At 41.4% G+C, this 22,234-nt stretch overlaps 1 protein-coding gene and 1 long non-coding RNA gene across 11 annotated transcripts in view; both read right to left on the bottom strand.

Annotated features, from left to right (window-relative positions):
- The window catches only part of MECOM (MDS1 and EVI1 complex locus), a 532,746-nt gene that overhangs the window by 485,886 nt on the left and 24,626 nt on the right, over positions 1-22,234 (bottom strand). The window lies entirely within an intron of this gene.
- LOC306637592 overlaps positions 1-22,234 on the bottom strand; it is a 40,127-nt gene that overhangs the window by 2,061 nt on the left and 15,832 nt on the right. Inside the window, exons 2-3 of the long non-coding RNA XR_013757221.1 lie at positions 19,343-20,681; positions 1-19,215 (exon numbers count right to left, since the gene is read on the bottom strand). This is a non-coding gene — a long non-coding RNA (uncharacterized lncRNA). The remainder of the gene's footprint in view (positions 19,216-19,342; positions 20,682-22,234) is intronic.

Raw genomic sequence — 22,234 nt, 5'->3', positions numbered from 1 at the left:
ACACACACACACACACACACAAAATTCTAGACTTTTTAAATTGAAAGACAAAAGTAGGGACTGGGGTATAGCTCAGTGATGGAGTAATGGCTTAGTGTACGTAGTGCTCACTGGATTAAGAGCCACCCCAGGTGTTTCACTCTCCTGCCATGCCAAATGAAGTAAAGAAACTTGAACCCAACACTATAGAGACAACAACCAAAGAAAATCTGAAATCATTTGTAAAACCTGGTCTGTGATCACATTGGTTTTTCTCTTCTGGATAACTTTGGTCTGTAAAGACAAGGTTTGTTCCCCACCTCATATTGGCCAGAATCTAGAGGCTTATGGGGAAAGCCAGATAATGAAGGAAGCAAATTTCATACTTATAATGGTTCTATGCTAAGAATGGACAGCTCACCTGATACCAGTCTAAGCTGACCATGGTACTTTCAGACCATGTACTGGGGAGCCTTGACTGGCTTGGCTACTTCTTGGAACAAACAAGGCAAATAGATTTCTATTCTTCATAGACTTTTTCCTTGACCCTCAGCTCCACTGCAATGAGCCCTTTCCAACCTCTGATCTCTTTTGTGGCTCCAAGGCAGACTGGGGCTTTTCTTCCACGTGTCCTAAAGCTCCCTTTATCTTCCTGTTCAGTGCCATCAAAACAAAAACATGACTTCCTTTCTATCATCTCATTTAGTCCTATCATGAGACCTATGGCATGTTTGGAAATGAAGAAATGGCAACATAGAAACAAGTGTCTTGCCTAAGAAAGTCCAACAAATAGATGACAAGGTTCACCTGAACCACACAACGCACGAAATTCCTTTTGTTTACTGCCACTAGTCCTTGGCCAGCACACCCATTCTTAGGTGTGACACTGCGGACAATGTTAGTGAACTTGGCAACACCAGGTGAGAACGTAGGGCCTGAACAGAGACCTCGAGGAAGAGAGACAAGAAAGGAGCTGAAGCAGAAAGGGGGAGGAAGGCTTAACACCATACTGCCATGGATGTTCACCATCCTCTCACGGGAAGAGGCAGCCATTGAGGACTTTCAGGCATCAGCCTGGACAGAGGCGACGGTGGAGCTGGTGCGGGAATGAAGGATGTAGAAGACTGGATTCTATTTCATGACCACCCCATTAGCTTTCTATATACCTTTTCAACCTTAACCAGTCAACTACTTTAGTTCACTTTTTAAAAAATAAGATAAAATACAGCCAATAGCACAGAGTTGTTAACCAATAAATACACTTCAACATTGCTTCTTCTCACTGAAATACAATTGACCTAAAAACACCAGAATAATTCTGGTGTAGTCCTAGTAATTTGCATTTTGCTTCCCCACTGCATGGGAGGCATCTGGCATCAATCGATTAAATGTTTGCTCCGTGGATATTAGTAATGAAAAATAAATGGGCATTTCTCGCAGAAGACAAGGAGACCTAACAGAAAGCATAGAGTGGGCTCAAGGATCACACCAAAAAGCCACTGTCCCCTCAGACCAAAGAGGGTTGTTTCTTCCACTTAGCAGCAGCATTCTGTTAAAGCTGGTAAACCCTCACCTAAACCTTACAAACTGAGGAGGGGAAAAACATGAGGTCCACTCTTCCTCTCCTTGAGAGAATCAGGTATAAAAGCTAAACCAGACCCCAGCCAACAAGAGCCACTCGCCTGCAAGCGACGGTGGCACTCTCACAGTTAATTTTGCTGCCATTTGTGCCTGGATTTATCGTGGTTTGGAAAAAGTAAATTGAGAGGCTAACACAGCCCTCACTCTGGAGTCCACCAGCAGCAGCGCATCCCCAGTCGGACTGGATATTTAGTGCCAGCTGTGCTGAGAAGGCCAACAGAGAGCCAGGGGAGGGATTACTGCTGGATGCTGCCCATAAATCATGCACAGCTCCACACAGCTTCACATCTCACAAATAAGACTGGGCTTATGTGAGGTGTCACCCACACAAAAGGAAGGAGCGCCCTGGATGCCTGTGGCCGGTCTCGTCCTTCCCACCCTGCCACTCATAAAGCATGGAAGGGCCTCAAGGTTTTGCACTCACTCTTCTTCTCACGTCACCTGAGAGAAGATTGGGCCCCAGGCCCTAGTGATTCTAGCAAAAGCTGGAATCCTTAATTCTAAACTCACTTCTTACTTGTTAATTACCCAGCACAGCCCTGACCCTTGCTGATTGGCCTTTCCCTGAACCAAAAGGACAGTAAATCAAGGGTGTCCTCCAAACAAATATCTGGACAGCCCTATGCCCCCACGTCTGCCAAAGAATTTTCCTGCAAATGTGAAAATCAGGGTTTTTAAAAATTACTAAAAAACAAAACAAAATTTAAAAAAAAAAAAAAACTTGTTTTTCTTTCTAAAGCTCATGTGAACCTGTAGGGGGCGCTAGTCAGAAAGGTTCAGAGGACCCAAAAGCAGAAGTGAAAAACAGGGCCCTGGTGTCCCCCTGCCCAACCAGCCCTTCATGTTCTAAGACACTCATCGCCACGATTCCTGAAAACAATAGCAGCTTCTTGTTTAAAATGGAACTGCACCTGCTCGAATACGTGTCAACAAACAATTGCTTTGTTTTTCATATTAGCCATCCAAGCTGAAGCAATGGGACTTCCTGGAGTGAATACTGGAAGGCTTATTCTTAGAAGGGGACAGAATTCTCATTTTAACACAAGGCTCAGAGGGCCCCAGTGATGGTCATCTTCCTTCCTGCTTTTGTACTCCCTGGTGTTCATCTTATTTGGTTTTCAACAGGTTTATTTCCATTGCAACTCTCTGGCTTCCAACGCCCATAACACCCTATTAGGCAACCACCTTCATTTCTGCTTCCTATCCCAGAATGACGAAGGCCTTTAATTGCTGTTCCACCATTTCAAACAGTTCTCAGAAGATTCTTTCCTCCTCTGTTGAAAGAGTTGGGATAAAGCCTGATGACAAATTCTTTGCCAAATGTTCGCTCATTGCTAAATCATTCTGTTCTTTTATTTTAGTCATCTGATTATGATGTCCGCTTCCAGCTTTTCTGTCACTGTTTGATGCTTGTCTGTTGAACAAATTGGGACACTTTTAAAAGGAGTTATTTTGGTAGAATAAGGTGCTTGGTTGTGATTAAAAAGTGTTTTAAGTGATTCAGCCAAGGTCGTCTCCACAGACTCCGGAAGAAACCACGGCCAAAATACCCTAGTGAGGGCAGGATATGAGAAACAGATAACACCTATTATTACCTTTATCAAGGTGCAGCCAGGCACCAGGCTCAGGGGAACAAGCAAAGGTCCAGGCCTCCGACACCACAGATTCTAATGCAGCCAGTACTGGCGATAAGCACTCAAAGAACTGAGATCTAATTATTTTTTTCAAAGTGTCTTTGTTTTCTCTCCTGTAAAACAGAAGGGGATTGAAGGCTAAACACTATGATTTTATGCCATTTTAAAAATGAAACAGTCACATGAAAAATGCAGACATAGGAGAAAGGGTACAGGGCTTGAAGTCTGCATTCAAAGAGCTGTGTGATCTTAGGAAAGTCACTTCACCTCTCTGAGCCTCAAATTCCTAATCAGCAAACTCATGATGCAAACCAGCTGCTCTCTAAATTCCTTTTCAGCTTTGAAAGCCTAGGATAACTATTCTGGCTAAAGACCCAATCTTGTAAAAGAATTAAAACAGATGAAGTAGTCTAGTATGTCAGATAGTATTGAGGAATTTTCCATTTATTTGAAACTTTGGGCCATTTGACACTTCTTCATCACTTAATTGAGAATTTACTTAACTTCTCAGTACCTCGGTATTCTGGTGTGTAGAGTGGGCATGTTAGTAGCACTCACTTTGTTGAGTTGTTGTAAGGATTAAATGCATTCATGTATGCCAATCTTTAAAACAATGCTTGTCATGGAGAAAGTACTGGACAGATTAAAGCAACAAGTGATTATAGTGGTAAAACTTGTAGAATATCTGTTTGGTTTGTTTAATTTCTTATAAATGTTTCTGCAAATAAACAAGCTCACACAGGAGATGTTCACTGTGATCTCCTCAAATTGCTCATCAGTAGGTGCCCAGGACATCTGCAGAGCTAGCTCCATGCTGTCATTGTCAGTTTTAACCACCATTTGCTGTCACTGACATAAAGAGGCAATGCAAATCCAATAACAAAAGATGAGGCCTGAGGGGATGGAACACTGGCCATCGGGTTTAAAAGATGATAATTTGTGTTTCAAGCACTCCAAACTCTCTTTCTCCATGCTAAATATTTTGAACTGTCACACAGATGCTAAGAGAAGTCAGTTCATTCTTAAAAGGGGTTGAACTAACATCCCTTCCAGCCTAAGACTCTGTGTCTCTAACAGGCCACTTACTCAGGGTCACAGGCTGTCAAGAGACTGTTTTCTGACTGAGCAAGAATACATGTCCCTGTGCCTGGTACTATTTGTGGTGGGCTTCACAAGACTTCTCACAAAACATATCAACTGCTTCCTATCTGCAAAGATTCTATCATTTATTATTGAGACATTTTTGTCAGAATAAAAATGTGAGCTGATGTCAGTAGGAATTAGTTTGTCTGATCAAATCACTATCGGCTCTCTTTAATGGAGCTCCTATTGTGTTCCTGGCACTGCACTGGCACCAGAGTTTCAAAGATAAGATCAAGTGCTCATAAAATCAAACCCTGTTCTCCAGGACTCCCAGACAGTATTGCACAGTGCTTAAGAGCATAGACTCTGGGCTCAGACCGCCCTGGAAGACCCAGGTCACTAGAAGGAAGAACATCAGGTTATTCATTTAAAAAAAAAATCCTTTTTCCACTTCACAATCTTTCCCAATGCAGCTCTGCTTCAAGATAGAGATTATTTACTGAGCCAAAGATGAGATGAAAAGAATAAGTGAGGGAGCTGCAGGTGTGGCTCAGTGATAGAGCACTCGCCAGCATAGAGAAGGCCCGGGTTGCATCCCCACCACTGAGAAAGAGACAGAGACAGAGAGGAGGGGAGGGAAGTTTGGAAGAGAAGGGAAACTCCTGAAACGTCTTCCACATATATTTGTGACATAGAACTAGGAAGCACAGAACACTGAGATTCATCAAGTCACAATGCAGACGGCAGCCATGAGGCCCCTTACCTGGCTTCTTCCTTATTACTAAGTGGTGAAGTGACAGGCCTCCTGACTAACTCTGCATGCTCAACACCTGCTCATTCCAGACTGAACCTAGACAATCCTGTAAATCCCATGGTTTGTGCAAAATGACAAAAATAATATTGAAAGTGTGTGATAGCGGCAACACTCAAACCCACCCTTTTTCATACATTCTAGTTCATTGTGTTCTCTTACTAAGTGATAATGCATTGTAATAATATGCTCAAGTATTACTGAAGAACAACTTTCTAAAACTGCAAATTTTTCATTGAACAAGCAATTAATTCTAGGAGTTTGATGATTTACATAAAAATCATATACCAATAACAATCTAGATTCTCATCCTGTAAAAAATATAGGTTAATGTTGAAAATATTTGTTGAACTGGGGTTTTTTTTTTTTAAGAGTTTGTGGTTTACATTTTCTAGATGCACATGCTAAGTTAGGATGATTTGAGGCCATTAATTATCCTCTACCTACCCTCTTATCCCTTAAAAATATTGTCTAGAAATAACAACAAAAAAGTGTTTGTAGATAGAGCTAGGTTTCCTAAAACACAAGTGTACAAGCAAGCGTACACACACACACACACACACACAACTTCCTTTAGTCTTTCCTCTAGTGTAATAAAAAAAATTATTCCCAAAGATATTTCCCACCTCCTTTCTTCCTGCTTTCTCGTTCCTTTCCCAAGCTGCTCATTCCAACAGTGCCTTTAACTCTGATGACTCTTATTAAACACGACTGCTTAATTACCATCAATCTATTATGCTGTGTACTTCACCCTCCACTGACACATCTGATCCCATTATGTGCCTGACCTTTAACGGTCATCAAATCAAAGTCATTCTGGTCAGTTCAGCTTGGGCCTGACACATGCCCAGGTCACAGAGATGAAGGCACGGGGGCCTCACATACCACGTTACCCTGCCCTTCATTTAACACCTTTGTCAATAGAATTTCACAACTGGGAAACAGTCAGATTTCTGCCTGGTTTGAATAAAATGCCTCTCCTTTTACAGAAAGCTGAAATAAATAATTACCCACATGCTGACCAGCACTGGTTTTTCTATAATTGGTGCTTCTCCACCAGCATGATACACTTCCCTCTTGGATGTTTCTGTCAAAAAAATCTTCAGTTGGAAAGTGAGAACATATCAGGCAGCCCTTGGGAATGTGCTAAGGATCCCCATAGTGGCAGAAGGCCCCTAAAGATACCCCGACGAAGGAAACTGAAGGACACACTGACAATGACCATGGCACCACCAAGTGGGTGGCCACCTTCCGCTGAGTGGCAAATCCACAGAAGGGCTCTGGGTTCACAGACTTATGTGCCACCCTCTGACAGAAACAGCTGTTTGGGCTGCTCTATCTCAGGGTCACATGCTGAAAAAAACGCTCCCACTCAACTTAATGAGACAGTCATTTAGAAAGGAGGCTCTTCCTGGCAGTGGGGGCCTGGTCATTGTCACTCACCCACGGGCCTCCCCTGGTGGTAAACATGGAACTGTTTTCCCAGACCAAACACGGACCCTCCCTCGAGGTAGCCAGACGCGGTGTCTGGCGTGCACAAACATTTCGACTTCTGACTGGATGGCCCGACCTGGCAGTGTCTTCCCCTGGCTTTACTTTACTAATGTGTGTGTATTTTTACCAGCCCCTCTGGGAAAACGGCCCTGCTTTATGGCAAGTTGTCGCTGACAAGGAATTTCTCATCAAGATTGAGATCTCTGACCATCCCGAAGCCCCCAGCCCTCCTGAGTTTCAGAGCTCAGTGATGAGGAGGCTTGTCCTTGAAAAGAACGGTGACTTCAGGAAGCAGTATTGGGGTTCCTTCATGACTGTCATGAATGAAAGCCACCCGGAGTTGCCAAAAGGCAGTTACAAATATTTGGCAGGTGACAAAATAATGAGAATTGTTTATTAGAAAAACAATATTTTTGCTTAGATTTGTTTTTTGTTTGTTTTAATTTCTGGATTCTCAGCTGAGTGCTCAGTACCTTATTCTTTTTCTCAGACTTCCTCCAAAATATACCAACCTGGGATGAAGAAATCAATCTCCCTTCTGTGTAGCTCTCTCCTCTCACTCTCACTCTTTGAAGGTTCCAGCTATTTTCACAATACATTTTCTTATTTTTATCTTTTTCTTTTTTTAAACCAGGCTCTTAAGCCTTGCCCACTCTATATTAAATGTACTTAACAGTCTCAACCCAATCTTCTAATAACTGTATCAGCTATTGGTTGAAACAAGCTCAGTTGTGTGAAAAATACGAAGTTTCACTGTTCAAGAAACAGGAACACAAATAATAAATCAGAAAGAAAGACTTCAATCCCATTATCATCTTTCATCTGAGAGACTGAAATTCACAGTCTTTCCACAAATCACTCCCCTTGCTACTAAATGTCTTCCAAAAGACTCAAAATGTCTTCTAAATTGAAGTTAATTGTTAAAGAAGGATACGCTCAGGTGATCTGTCACTAGGCCCAGTAAAAATATTTGGCAATGTGAGCTTCGTTTTCATCTGAGAATCTAAAGCAATTGACCAGCCACCAGACATTCTTCCCATATAGGGAGGGGTAATCGGAAGTACAGATCCTAAGATAACTACAAACCTCCCAAGTCAGATAAGTCATATCCACTAGCAAAGAGTTCACCCATCCATAAAATAGCATGGGGAGGGGAAAAAAAATCACATAAAATATTATTTGATAGGCAATTTTTCTGCAACAACTATTTATCAATTCTCTTTCAAAACATCATTTTATTCACATTTACATATGAAAACAATGGTTGTGAATGGGCAAAAATAGTTCCAACATTTCCCTGAGACTTTTTTCCCTTGGTTTAAAAGTAGAATATAGTACCAGAAAGAATGTCAGATGAATATTACATAGGACCACAGATGTGTTTAGAACATCAGCTGTATCTTCTAGTATTTATAGTTTATTACCACCCTCCTACAACTGAAGACCAAGATTTATTTTCATTGATGATCATATATTAGAAAGTTTTCCATGGTACTGTGTATATACTATGTAAATTGCTCTATGGCTATACATAGAAAGTTAGTAATAACTAGAGGTGGGAGTAGTACCCTGTTATTTTAACATACATTTGCCCTCCAAGTAGCTAATGGAGAGTCCGGTGAGAAACAAAATGTTAAAAAATGTCACATCTATAACTATTCCTCTCCCTCTTCCTCCACAAAAGGGCCTCCACTGATCTCATTAGATCACGGAGGAACGGCTCTGCAGACAGCAGGTCTGAGGTTTGCTGTGTGCCCGCCCCCACAGCAGCATTTCTCTCCCTCCTAATAACCCATTTCAAGTTCTAAATGGTTAAGCAATCTTCCTTTTCCCCTTATACCTAAAACACACTAGGTTTCTAGTTAAAGACTTGAGGGTTTCATCTTTTGCATGATTATCTCAGAAATGTTGAGTCCTGGAAGATTCTGTAAGTCTGCTCCTTAATAATGCTGAGGGTTTCTTTTCTCCTTTTTTCTCTTCCATCTTATCCCTGCTTCTCTTCTTCTTCCCCTTCTCTCCAATAGGTTGAGTTTTCTCCTTTCTCTGTGCTTTTACCTCATGAGCGTGCCCATCACAATGCTGTGTAAGGATTACGTACGTGTTCAATGTGTCACTAAAATTGCTGGTGTCGATCTGTATTAGTATCCCCTTAAAGGAGGGCCAATCAATTAACCCTTTTAAGTTCTGCTTAAAACGACTTACAGCAGTCAAAAAAAGTGATGCACAACCCTTTAAGCAATGCTAATGTATTCTGGTGAAAGTGTCCATTGACAGTTTTATGAGACTGGAGCCTAGTGAAAGCAGGTGTACAAGGCCCAACAAAAATGACACTACGTCGGGAGGTTTGAAGGGAGACGCAAAAGTCATTTTATGTGGTTGGCCTTTGCAGAGCCTTAGAGAAATGAGGCAGGAGTGAAAAGCCATCTGCTGCCAAGATATAAGCACAGCTATTATACTTCTCACTATTCACACGATCATACCTGAAACTGATACGGAGCGACATTACCTAACGGCTTAATACTGCTTTTCCACGCTGTGTTAAACACACACTGGCATGAGCCAACCACAGGAAAAGTACCTAGTGGATTCTTATGTTGAACTACATATAAGCTAGTTTAATAAAAAATGCACATATAAAATTTTTCCTCCTCACAAAAAAAAGCATTGCAATCAAATCTAAGGTGGAATATAATGTTGAAACCTTAATAGTAATCGACTCTAAATGGCAGCATTTGAAGTTAAACTCTCAGAAGCAGATGAAATAATTAGTACTTCTTTTTGTTTCCTGCTCTATTTAAGACCAGCCTTTGTCCTTCTCAACATTAACTTGTGAGATAAACTAAGGCTTTCTCAAACACACTTTACCATAAAGCACTTATAAACAAGGGTCATTAGAAAATCAGAATCAAGAGGTTCTAGAAGGGAGTAGAGAAAGCTGTGATTTAGCTACATACTTGAGCAGTGCTGTGGTCAAGGTACAGATGAAACAGAGGCCTCAAGGGCACCTGCTCAGACATAAAGTCGAGTCTGGAGAGAACTGGAGATATTATTCTGCAAGAGCTCACGAAGCAGCTCTCTATACCTAAGAGCACACCCAGAAAGAACATCAACCCTTTACTCTGGGTCTCCACCAAGAACTGTGTCACCTGTCACCTCTGGAACTTCCATACAGGTACCTCTCCATCTCTGGGCCAGAATTCCCAGCTTCCTGGTATTTTGCTCCACCTGCTGCAGGAAAAGCCTCAAACATCTTAGCCACATTTGGAAGTAGTTCATTAAAAAGGTTCTAAATGCCTATTTTTTTAAAATATTTTTAGAACACTCAAGAGTTTTATAGCACAGGAGAGGCCTATAAAAATAAAGTACTTTGCTAACAGTATATGGAAGGAAATTTTTCAAATTAATTTTTAGTGCACATTGTTGCTTCTGAGGGTTTTTGTTTAATTTTTATAGTGTTAGAGGTTACACTCATCATTTTATTAAAAGATTCAGTTAGGTTTAATACTTTTGGAGCACCTTTCCTTTGCAAGCTACTTGGCTAAGAATTCAAGGATGAATAAGACATGGCCCTACACAGGAAGTTCATAGCATGGTGAGACCACAAACAGCTATTTGTACGTGTTGTCAAGCTACAAGGCACCAAGGCACCTCAAGGAGGGAACAATTTATTCCATGGGGAAGAGGGAGTGCAGGAGTTTTGCTGAAAAGGTGGGCCAGCATGGGCCTCCAAGAAGAGGCAGTGAATACTCTTAGCCTTAAAGGCCCATTCAGAGTTCTCCACAAGGGGTTCAGTGGAGGGAGCATTCCTGGTTCACTGCTCAAAGGCCTGGAAAGCAGGAAGCACAGGTGCTACTGCAAACCAGGAAGTCCTCCTGCCTGAGAAGCAGAATGCGGAGTAGGGAAATGTGTGGCATTTTTTGTTGGCCATTTTGTTTTAACAACCATCCTACACTGGGCAAAGTTTTGCTTACCTGTACATCCAGCTACATGCAGAAGCAGAGTGGGTTTCTGTGGTGTTTCACATCACAAAGAACTCAAAGCACTTAAAGAATATGCCACCCCTTCTTGTTCCTATTATCTTGCTCCTTCTTGGAACTTACTTGCTTTTTTTTTTTTTTTTTTGGTCATTGGAATAAGAAGGAAATGACATAAAAATTGTGGTATATTTGCAATATTTACAAATAATAAAAAGTAGATGCTTTTTGCATTTCAAAAATGTCTATGAATACAACATTCATGTGTTTGCTAAAATCATACTACTATGCAGACAAGTATGGTTTTTGTAATGGAACACAAGTTTAAAGTTTTATGACTGGCTTTGTTCAAAGCACGGTATAGCTCTGTTACAGTATATGTCCTCTTGTCTGGAAAAAATCTCATGAGATTAAATTTGAGGCCCTTTATGAATGGAAAGCCAGAGCAAATGGACCCCAGCCCATGTGACTATACCCCACACAATGCTTTCTAAATGTTTACTCAATTAATACTAAATAGTGAACTAACAAATAACAGCATCACTTCCCCACTGAGCGCTGCTACTGTTCAAACAGGCATATTTTAGTTGAATAAGCATTTCTTTTTAATCTACACTCCCATGTTTATTTTTATGGTTTTTTTTAGTGCATTATTAATTATACAGAATAGTGGGTTTCATTGTGGTATATTCATTCATGTATGCATATAACATAATTTGATCAGTTTCACTCCCCAGTAGTGTCCTTAAGGATGCAATTAGAAGGGAATGTGTATACAAGAACATGTTTAGAGGTAACACCTTTGTGGAAAACCCATCGCCCTCCCAGGTCTCTCTTTTGCTAAGATTGCAAGTACATTGCCTCTGGAGTTACTGAATGGTTGAAGACAAGCAGTGAGCTTCGCTGCCAATCACTACACCTCCACTACTGCCACAAAGGTCCATTTCCTGGGCTTTGCTACCTCTTCAGTTCACTACCCATAGTGGAGTTAACAGGGACACACTTCACCAGTTTCAGCCACCACTGGTGGCCTGGGCAGCACAGGCTGCCCAGCCATCCATCAAAGCAAGGCCTCCTGAGAGGAGCAGAATGCTGGATTCCACTGCCAGCCACCTCTACTGGCCCTTCCTCAGAGCCCTGCTAAGGGAGAGGTCCCTGCCCGCCCTCCATTGGCCACCTAAACAAGTCCCAGCAGGACCGGCAGATGGAGGGAGGATAGCTTATGACACTGACCACACAATGCAGAAAGACACCAGCCTTCCTTCACAGGAAGGGAAACACACAGCAGCTTTTGTCATGACCCCTGTGCCATCTCAATGTCACCAACATCTACTGTGACCCTGGAGGTGAGGGAAGTCCAAACCCTGGAACAACATGATCTCCACAAAACACACAAAATTCTTCACATATGCACAGGTACAAAGGATTCTGAATAAACAAGCTCAGGGGTTTTACTGGGACCCAGTGCCTAGTTATATCAGGGACCTGGGTTTGTCAGATGCACCATGGAAGAGATGCAGTTTGGGGTATTTTTCTTTAAATCATCATGAGTTATGGGAAGAGAAATCTATTATTCTACAAATCCTGCCCCAAATTCATCCTCATGAAACTTTGCTCAGCAAAAGAAGGAATTCTTCAAACTCATGTGGAGACAGATCCTGATATCCATACCCTGGGAAGCACATTGAGGTCCTCCATCTGCAACCCATATCCTGCTGTGCGTAGCTCTGCAGTAGTGGAGCACAGGGACCCCACAGAGAGACTCCCAGGCTTCAATCAGTGCCCTTGTCCACATCTCAGCCTTGCCTCTTGAAGACTTGGAAGCGTTGTCACATATGCAGCCAGTGTTTCCCAAACTTCACTCACCCCTGCACCTCCTTCACAGGCACCTGAGGGTCACCTGGACTACAGCCACTTTATGACCATCTTCACACTCATTCATGTCCCTCAAATCTATTTTAAAAGAACAATTTCAAATAGAAAACCAGTATAATTTGCTATAAAACCGGGAATAGCAAAAACAGTGAAAACAAACAAATGTTGTTAAACAAGGGCACTGAACTCCCTTACCCAACTAAACTTCCCTCTTTTGGTTGAAGAGAAATTAGCACATATTAAACTACATGTATTCCTTCAGCTATTGCAAAGACTAGAAGAGACCTTAAAAGGAAATGATTCTCACTAACGATTCTTCAGTGATTTTAGAACACTAAAATCACTCTGTTCTCCATTCTAGTCTACACCCCACACTTTAGGAAGCCCCATGCTAATTACATGGAAAGAGGAGGCCAATTTTGTCTTTGTCACTGTTGTTTTTCTTTTATTTTTTCCTATCTCAGGAAAAACAACAGCATTTTGACTCTGTCTCTATCACATACTTAGTGCCACATGTCACTGAGTTTAGGAACCTTGTCTACACCAGCACTAGGCTTATATGAAGGGGATTATAGAAACCTGTTTGAATTGAGAGAAAGCAAATGCCACTGGCTGTCATCTTTTCTCACTTCTTTCTTCCATTTCATTTCCCTAGAAGCAGTCTGCCGAGAATTTACGTGTGTTTATGTAAATTCAAATATATTCAAAATAAAGCAACATAAAAGTCGTTTAACAACCCATCACGTGAGACTCATTCAAATATGGGCTAAGAAATTCAAGGACACTGTCTTTTATGCAAAAGATTCCATTCCCTCACCAACATCCACCAATCAGATGATCCTTCTGAGAACAAATTATATTTATAATTCCATTTTACAGATGGGATGACTCAAACTCCAAAGAGGTAAAGGTCGCCTCCCAATCACAGAGCACCATCTTCGGATTAAAAAGGGAAAAAAAAATCTTAACTTGCCACTCTGTTTTAAAGATGAGCTAACTCAAAGTCCAAAGAAGTGAAAACAATTGACCAAGACTACATACAAGGGGTGACAAACTTAAAATTCCAGACTCTCAAAGCTTATGCTTATGAGTCAAAGAGGAAGTTGGCCAGAGTCATAGTACTCATATGCAAACAACAGAAATGCTGTTCTATCTGCCAATATCACCATTAAATATTATGTCCCTCAAATTCTATATGAAATTCATGGCAACCCATTCCCATGTAGCTCATCCCAAAGCCTTTTACTTGTGTTTTGTTTGATTTCCTGAAGCCCTATCTGAACAGAGGTTGTAAATCAAAAGGAAAATGCTTGGATGAACTTTCTGAACATTTACTAGGACACTTGTTCTGTATTTCTCGACCGGAGAGTTTCCAACACTAGGTTCATTGTGTTACATAAGAGTGTCAACAGACGAGATACACTGAAGGAGAAAAGCAATGGACCTATGGCCTGCTCTCTATCCCATGCAGCTTCCCAATCAATCTTTCCCTGGAATAACCTGGGGACTGAGAATACATTTAAAGCAACACAAAATTCTGTGAACATTTGCCCATTCTCCAAAGGCATTTCATTTTTTTAAATCACAAAACAGGAAGTTCCAAGCCATTGAAACTCACCAGTATATTTGCTTGAAATTCTTCTGGAACAACAAAACGGTACATGCCTATCCAGGCAAGCAGACTATTATAAAAGCAGATGTTTTGCTCACTTCCACCTCAGAGAAACACATTGTCAATTTAGTTAACATCCTCTGGTCGTTTGAACAGGCTTCTCAGGAAGTCAGCAATGATATAACTCAAGTACAATATGATCCTCATGCTCCCATTTATCTCATACTTGTACATCTTAGCAGAAGATAGATGTGTGTGTGTTAAATGAATCAGAAGAAGAAACATGCTGATAGTTGAGCTACTCACTCCTCGCACTAAAATATCAATCCACAAAGTGGGATTTGAGGAACAAAAGGTGCTTAGAGGGTGGGGACTTCATTAGGCACGGATTATATTCCTGCTGAGGGTCTGGCCCTGCCTGGTCCCCACAGCAAGCGCATAATTCACCCACGCACTCAGCCAGGGTGGATCAACCACTGGGAAGGTAGTCCCCAAAGCATCCCAACATCCGACACTGAGAGCCTTCCTCTGCCCTTTCCAGTGACGTGGCCTCGGTGATTGTTTCAGGCCAGACAACTTGAGGAGAGAGGCTGATGGTGTAGAGAGGAAGGGGACAAAGGGACAATAAAGAATCACATGGAGACTAGGGAAAAGGGAACCGTCGGAAAGGAAACAAAGATAGACAGAAAAAGGAAAAGGAAAGAGGGAGATAAACAGTTGTGACTCTGAGTGAAAAGGGGTGGCTGGTGCCCACCCCACAGGCCTGCTGTTAAAAAATCCATCCCACAGAATGGGGCCATTTAGCCTGCCTGAACAGGACCCTCAGCCACAAGTACAGGATTGGCAGGGATAAGAACACCAAGATGCTTAGTAAGCATTACTGTAGAAGAAGAAAATAGCATTACTGACCTGACTAACCTTAGGTCCTCCCAAAACAAATAGGCCTTAGTCATTAAGCTAAATATTCCCAAGGCTCCAGAATACACAAATGTGTATGTGCATGTACACACACACACACACACACACACACACACACACACACACACCATGCCTTTGCTGGCAATAGGATAATCAAGTTTATTAGCCAGCATTAATGGAATAGGATAGGATTGGCTTTATCCTTTATTTACAGAGTTTCTGAGGTCATGCTCAGTAGGATTTTTTTAAGCTAACGTGGTCATACAAGGGCATCACAAGTAAGTTTATCAAAGTCACTATTAACCCACACCCCCTGACCTACTAATTCAGGCCTTTCGTTTAAGTAGCTGATCTCTCTCCCTGATGATAACCAAGCCTTGCTGGTAAGAGTAATGGGGCAAACAGTGGAGGACAGGAGAGCCCCTGCTCCGGTCAACATTTTTCTCTCTTTCAGACATAAGTGCCACCCAAGTAGAATCAGAACTGCAAGGCAGTCAGACATCAGTGGGATTTGAACAAAGGGCCAAAGGGTCTCTTTTTTAAATGTCTGCTTGGGGCCTTGCAAACCCAGAATTTAACCTTATGCTACTGGGGTAATGTTCATTTGGGAGTACTTAAACTTAAATTACTTTTAAATCACTCCTCTGTGCTGGACACACCCAACTCTTGGCAGTGACCCAAACAGTCGGGATACACCGCCCAAGACCCACTGTTCAAACCTGAAACTTGAAAGGCTTCAAAATCCAAAAAGTAAACACAGCTTCTTAATCACTTTTTTAAATCATCTGCTTCCTCTATCTCTTGTTTTTCTGTAGGATAGTTCCAAGTAGGAGTAAGGAGTAAATGCTGGTCCAGGATGGGGAGGGGGGATACACAGAGCTCTCAGGGCTGCCACAGGCACTAAGGAGGGCACAGACAAGCTGGAGCAGGCAGTACCCCCCAAGTCCATCTCAGGGCATTGGCCAGCACAGTGTCAGGGCCAGGCTGCTGCTCTACATCTACAGATGGTGTGACTTTGGGGAAGTCCCTGGACCTCCATGCCACTGCTTTCTCATCTATAAAATGAGGACTCAACTCACAGGGCTTTTGTGGAATTAAATAAGTATATGTGTATATATGCTTGAAAAAGTTCCTATTAGCTTTATTATTACCATCATTATCATTATCCTTAGTTTATATACCACGGATTACTTCCCGTTGTATACTAAGATAAACTGGCATACCCTGGTATCACATTCAAGGTCGGAACCAGCTGCCCAACCTACTTTTTCAGGATTATCTCCCACTACTACCTGCCACGCACCATATACTTAAAACAAAGGAAAGGATTCATAATTCCTCATAATTCTCCAACTCAGTTTTCTCTGCATTCTCTCCACCTTCCACATTTCATCAAAAGTGGATCCATCATTCAACAACATACCCAAATGCTGCACATTCTATTAGCTTGAATTTCCAAATATTAATTGAATGTGCAAAATTCAATATCCCCAGTTTATACACAATGAAACAATGTCTATAGTTTCTCATATGACACAGCTCCAGATACTTTATAATCTACTTTGCCCTCTTCTTCACATACTCTGGTTATCTGTGTCCTTTGAAAGTACCAACTAGTTGGGTATGGTGGTGCACACCTGTGAACCAGGCTACTCCAGAGGCTGAGCCAGGAGGATCACAAGTTTGAGTTCAGCCTGGGAAACTTAGGGAGAACTGTCTTGAAATTAAAAAAATAAAAAGGGCTGTACCAGTGCTCCTTGGTTCAATCCCCAGTACAAGAAAGAAAAATTATGTGAAATACTCTTAATTATGCCCTGACTAATCAAGAGTATAAAAGGGTGGATTATTTTCATAATTAATTTTCATAATTAATTTCTTTATTGCACCCTAATATAATGCCAGTTCCTCAAGAAGCTGCATGATATCTCTTATTCATACATAGCTTCTGTTCAATTAATTACTCTTCACTTATGGGAGGCTGTCAAGCCATCCCATAATTATGCAATTAATTCTTTAAACCTGAAGCAACAGTTTTACATTTGTGTCTACTGAGTGGCGACTTGCAGGTCACAGGGCAGAGTTCCAACTTCATAAAATAAGTTGTAACATACTTTGTTATCTCCTATACTGGCTATATCTCCCAGTGAAGTCATCAGAAAACACTGAAAAGCATTCTATCTGCGTCATGGATACCAATGTGAAATAATATAGGACAAGAGCAGATGAATGCAGCCATCTACCCAGGAGCCTCCCCAGCTTGACAGATCCACAGACCTTTAGATATGGTTATTTCATCAGCTGTCTAACTCACTCAGTCCACTTTGATGACCTTATCCACAAAGACAGAATGAAACTTCATAAAATGCTTCCTGAAACTGAGATTTTCAATGTTCACACCATTCTCCTAATAAGGAATCTTTCTTTTCAAGACTAGGGCTTATTTTGTCATGACAAACATGTTTGTTTCCTAACAATTACCACTCTTTTCTAATGTTCCAAAACAATGCCTGGATGTTTTTTTCATGAAACAGAAGAAATAGAAGACTGATTGAGAAGTTATAGAAAGAAGCCCAGAAATCCCAACCAGTGCAGAGTGTTTGTTCTACTGAATCTAAGGCTTAGATGAACTTCTGAATACAATTCTGCCACTCCTTAGAAATTTATAATAGCTGACAAGGAAGATACACCTCCTGGAAACTTTACACTTTTAAAGATTCTTAATTCTATCCCCAATTGGCCTTCTAGATTTTATCTGTCAAGTCATACAACAGACTTGCAAGAGCTAAGATCTTTAGGACTCAGTTTCCTGAAACTTTTTAAAAATTTCAGTCATACTAATTCTACATTCCTTACTTGAAACTTCCATCTATTGAGAAAGGCATTTCACTTCCCTATTTCCATCATGATCCAGAGAATAGGTTCTGAATAGAGAAAATGATCTGTGTGTGTCAGAGCTGGCCTAACATTCTAGACTGCACTGTTTCTAAATAAGCTCCAGTAACTCATCTCCATAAATGTTCCACCATGCCCATGAACCCCGAGTCCCATATTCATGTCCCTATGTAGTCCCTTTTCCTTGATTCTGGGTTGGCCCTGTTATGTGGGATTGACCAATAAGATACAGAGGAAGTGACAGCACAACTTCAAGTCTAGTGACATGACCCTCCACCCCCCACCGAGCCCCACAGCCAGCCTACTGGCCCCTGCTGAGAAGCAGCAACCCGAGTGGATTGGAGCACCCAGCTGAATGGAACCCACACACAGGCATGGTGAACCTGAAGTACAAGTCAGCACCCAGGAGAGCCAAGGTGTGCTGATCTGTCACCCCACTATAGCACAGCCTGCCACAGTGGGGATGCCCGCTGCAGAAGGGCACTCTGCAGCCCCATCCACCCACCTCAACTTCCCAATTCCAACCTGCCATGACAAAATGGAAGTGGGGCAGATTTGAAAGTTGGGACTCAAGAATTGGCCAATAGTATACATTTTCAAGCCTTAATTAGCAAGGATTCTGTTCCTGTTCTTCAATAAATCCTACCAATACACTCACTCATCCTAGTCTATGAATTTCATTTCTCAAATTCACCAGACAAGAACCCAGAAAGAAGAAGAAACTTAAGATGAGCTGTTGGGTTCTGCTGCAACACAGGAGGACATGGCCGGCCATTGACAGCTGCAACACATCACAGCTGCAGAGGTCTGCAGCTTGTGCCAACCCCACTTGCCAGCAGAAGCAGAGAATCGAGTAAAAAACTCCAGTTTCACTAGGCCATAAAAAGTATTGCAGCTTGAGATGCTCCCACCAGCAATCCAACTGGCATCTTATGAGAAGCACAAACCATATGGAGAAGCCATATGCAAACACTTTGGTCATGGAGAGCCACAGGTGGGCTCTAATAGCCAGTAGCAGCAGTCATAGCATCTTGAATGTCCAGCTCAGTAGTTTTCTAATGACTGCAGCCCCAGCCAAAATCTGACTACATTTACATGAAATCCCAAGTGATAACCACCCATTTTAATTCAATCAACACCCATAACTATAAGAAATAATAATGAATTGTTAAATCACTAAGTTTTAGGTTCATATTTACCCCAAAATAAAGAACTGGAATTAGACTCAAGTAGGAGACTATGAATATCAGAATCTCTTCTATTCTGACTCTACTAAAGATGACTTTGGAGTTCAATGACTCCCTATTTCCATCATGATCCAGAGAATAGGTTCTGAATAGAGAAAATGATCTGTGTGTGTCAGAGCTGGCTTCCCTGGGTCCAATCCCCTGTACAAAAGAAAAAGGAAAAATTCATACAAATTTCACACACATTCAAGTTGTCCTGGGCATCAGACATTGGAGACCTATAGATGACTCCAAACTCTGAAGTAAATATCAACCAGAAGATTTGAACCTTCTGGCAATATTTCCTATCTCAGACTGTTGGAGAATGTTACACAATAGTAACTTCAAATCCATTCAACCAGAATGTTCAATAAATCACAAATTCGTTATTTGTGATCTTTAATTTTTTTTAATTTTTTTATTTGTTCTAATCAGTTATACCTGACAGTAGAATGCATTTATGCATTTTGATAAATCATACATAAATGGAGTATGAGAAATTATACTCCATTTTTCTAATTATATATACTGTAGAATCACATCAGTCATGCAGTCATATATGTATATGAAAGAATAATGTCTGTTGTACTCTACTATCCTTCCACCCGCATACCCCTTCCCCTCTCTTCACTCCCCTCTACCTAAAGTAACTCTTCTTCCCTAGTGGCCCTCCACCCTTAATGTGAATTAGCACCAACATATCAGAGAAAACATTTGGTCTTGGTTTTTTTTTTAAAGTTTGAAATAATTTCTTGAACTTTTAAAGTCTTAATAAGATTGGAGGAGCCACTCTTCAAATTAAAAAAAAAATCAATAAATGTTTACAACCATGGACTCATAAAATATTATTCCATGCCCATTGCAAGGTAATGGGTATGCAATTGGGGTCAAAGTAGAAATGGCCTCTGTTCCTGTCTAGAATGCAATCCAGAATGAGAGATAGACTACAAATTAGACAAACAAATGATTATGACTTTGACATGAAGTACATACAGTAATAAAGAAGTAATGGAGTGGGATGCAATGGCACATTCCTTTAATCCCAGGGGCTGGGGAGGCTGAAGCAGGAGGATCACCAGTTTAAAGTCAGCCTCAGAAAAAGCAAGGCACTAAGCAACTCAGTGAGACCCTGTCTCTAAATAAAGAACAAAATTGGCCTGGGGATGCGGTTCAGTGGTTGAGTGCTCCTGAGTTCAATCCCTGATACAAAAAAGAAGGAGGAGGAGGAGGAGGAGGAGGAGAAGGAGAAGGACAACAACAACAACAACTAATAGAAGGTAGAGGAAATTCTGATTGAAGGAGTCGCTCTGGAGAAGAAATGTTTAATATGACAATTGAAGGATAAAAAAAAATTCATACAAAGCCGGGCATGGTGGTACATACCTATAACCCCAGCAGCTCAAAAGGCTGTCAGGAGGGTTGCAAGTTCAAAGTCTGCCTTAGCAACTTAGAGTGGCCCTAAGCAACTAGAATTGCTCAAAATAAAAAATAAAAAGGGCTGGGTATGTGGCTTAGTGGTTAAGCTTCCCTGGGTCCAATCCCCTGTACAAAAAAAAAAGGGAAAATTCATACAAATTTCACATACATTTAAGAACTTGGTAATGAAAACTTTGGCATCATAGATAATTGCATTGAATTCTGTTTTTCTTTCATTGGTCTGCCCATGGATTCAGAGCACTTACAAGTGTTTTTACACTGTTTCTGAAATGTCTGGAAGCTTCCTCCCTCCTAATTATTCACCTTCTCGCTATTCTGTCTTATTCCTCTAGACTCCCTCAATGTGAATTTCATAGTTTAGTTCTACTTCCACACAGCCCTGTTGTGTGAGTCTCGTAAACATGATCTGCTAAATTCATTCCCAGCAGTTCTCCTGCACATAACTGATGTGTCTGCCCCCTGCTACCATGCACAGCACCCTAAGAAGGAGTACCTCCCTCCTACCACACCTGAGCCTTGGCCCTCAATTGCTTCTCCAGAGAGAGCACCTTGGCATCTTTCAAGTAATCGTGTACTTACTAGTTTGGAGTTTTCCGAAATGATTTTCAAGTAACACATGGACTTTGAATCACATAGGTCAGTCTAATAGGCAATGTAGGGTTTGCACATCTGCTTCAGCACAAATCAATGCCTGTCTGACCTCAAGACCAGGTTTCCTGGTGTGGTTGACATGGTTAGTTGCCTTCCCAATATTCACTCCATTCCTCTCCCTTTGTGCTATGTGGGTGGAATTAACATCTGTGGCAGAGTAGGCTGGCTGACCCCAAAGATCCATGCTCCCTCCAGGGTGTGGAGTGCACGCTGGGAAGAAGCCCAGCTAAGGATCACCTCACACTTCACACTTCTCTTGACCTAAAAGGAGTCACATGACTATTGGAATGTGACCAACAATGATGTGTGTCATTTCCAAGCTAAAGTAGTTAAGAAGTAGATGGTCTTCCTCAAGATCTTCTCATTTTTCAATAACTTTTGGAACCCTGTGTTGAAGACAAAGGAACTCTAAGATATAATAATTCAGGGCCTCTAAAAAACCTCCTGGAAGTAAACTAATCATTAAGATTAACAACACCAATATTAGTCCCTGAAATGACTAAGAAATAAATGTTTATTAGGTTAAGCCAGAGAGTATGTTGGATTTATCTGTTATAGGATTATTATGGTTTGGATATGAGGTGTCCACCAAAAGCTCCTGAATTAAAAAAGGAATGTTTGGAGGTGAAATGATTGAATTATGATAGCTGCAACCAATCAGTCCATCCTAGTTTGAATGGACTGGGTGGTCACTATAGGCAAGTAGTATATGCCTAGAGGGTCATGGGGAGGTGTGCCCTACAAGGGTTCATCTTCCCTATGACTCTTTTCTCCATTCCCCTCTCTCTGCTTCCTGACCTATCACAAGATGAGAAGCTTTCCTCAGATAGGCCCTTTCACCATGATGCTGTCTCCTCTTGGGTCCAAAGCAATGGAGTCAGTCATCCATAAACTGAGACCTCTGAAACCATGAGCTCAAAATACACCTTTCCTCCTCTAAGTTGTTCTTGCCAGGTATTTTGGTTACAGCAACACAAAAGCTGACTAAAACAATCATCTAGCTGTCT

The sequence above is a fragment of the Sciurus vulgaris genome, assembly GCF_902686455.1.
Source record: "Sciurus vulgaris genome assembly, chromosome: 10".
NCBI lineage: Eukaryota > Metazoa > Chordata > Mammalia > Rodentia > Sciuridae > Sciurus > Sciurus vulgaris.
This window is presented reverse-complemented; position numbering and strand designations above follow the sequence as displayed.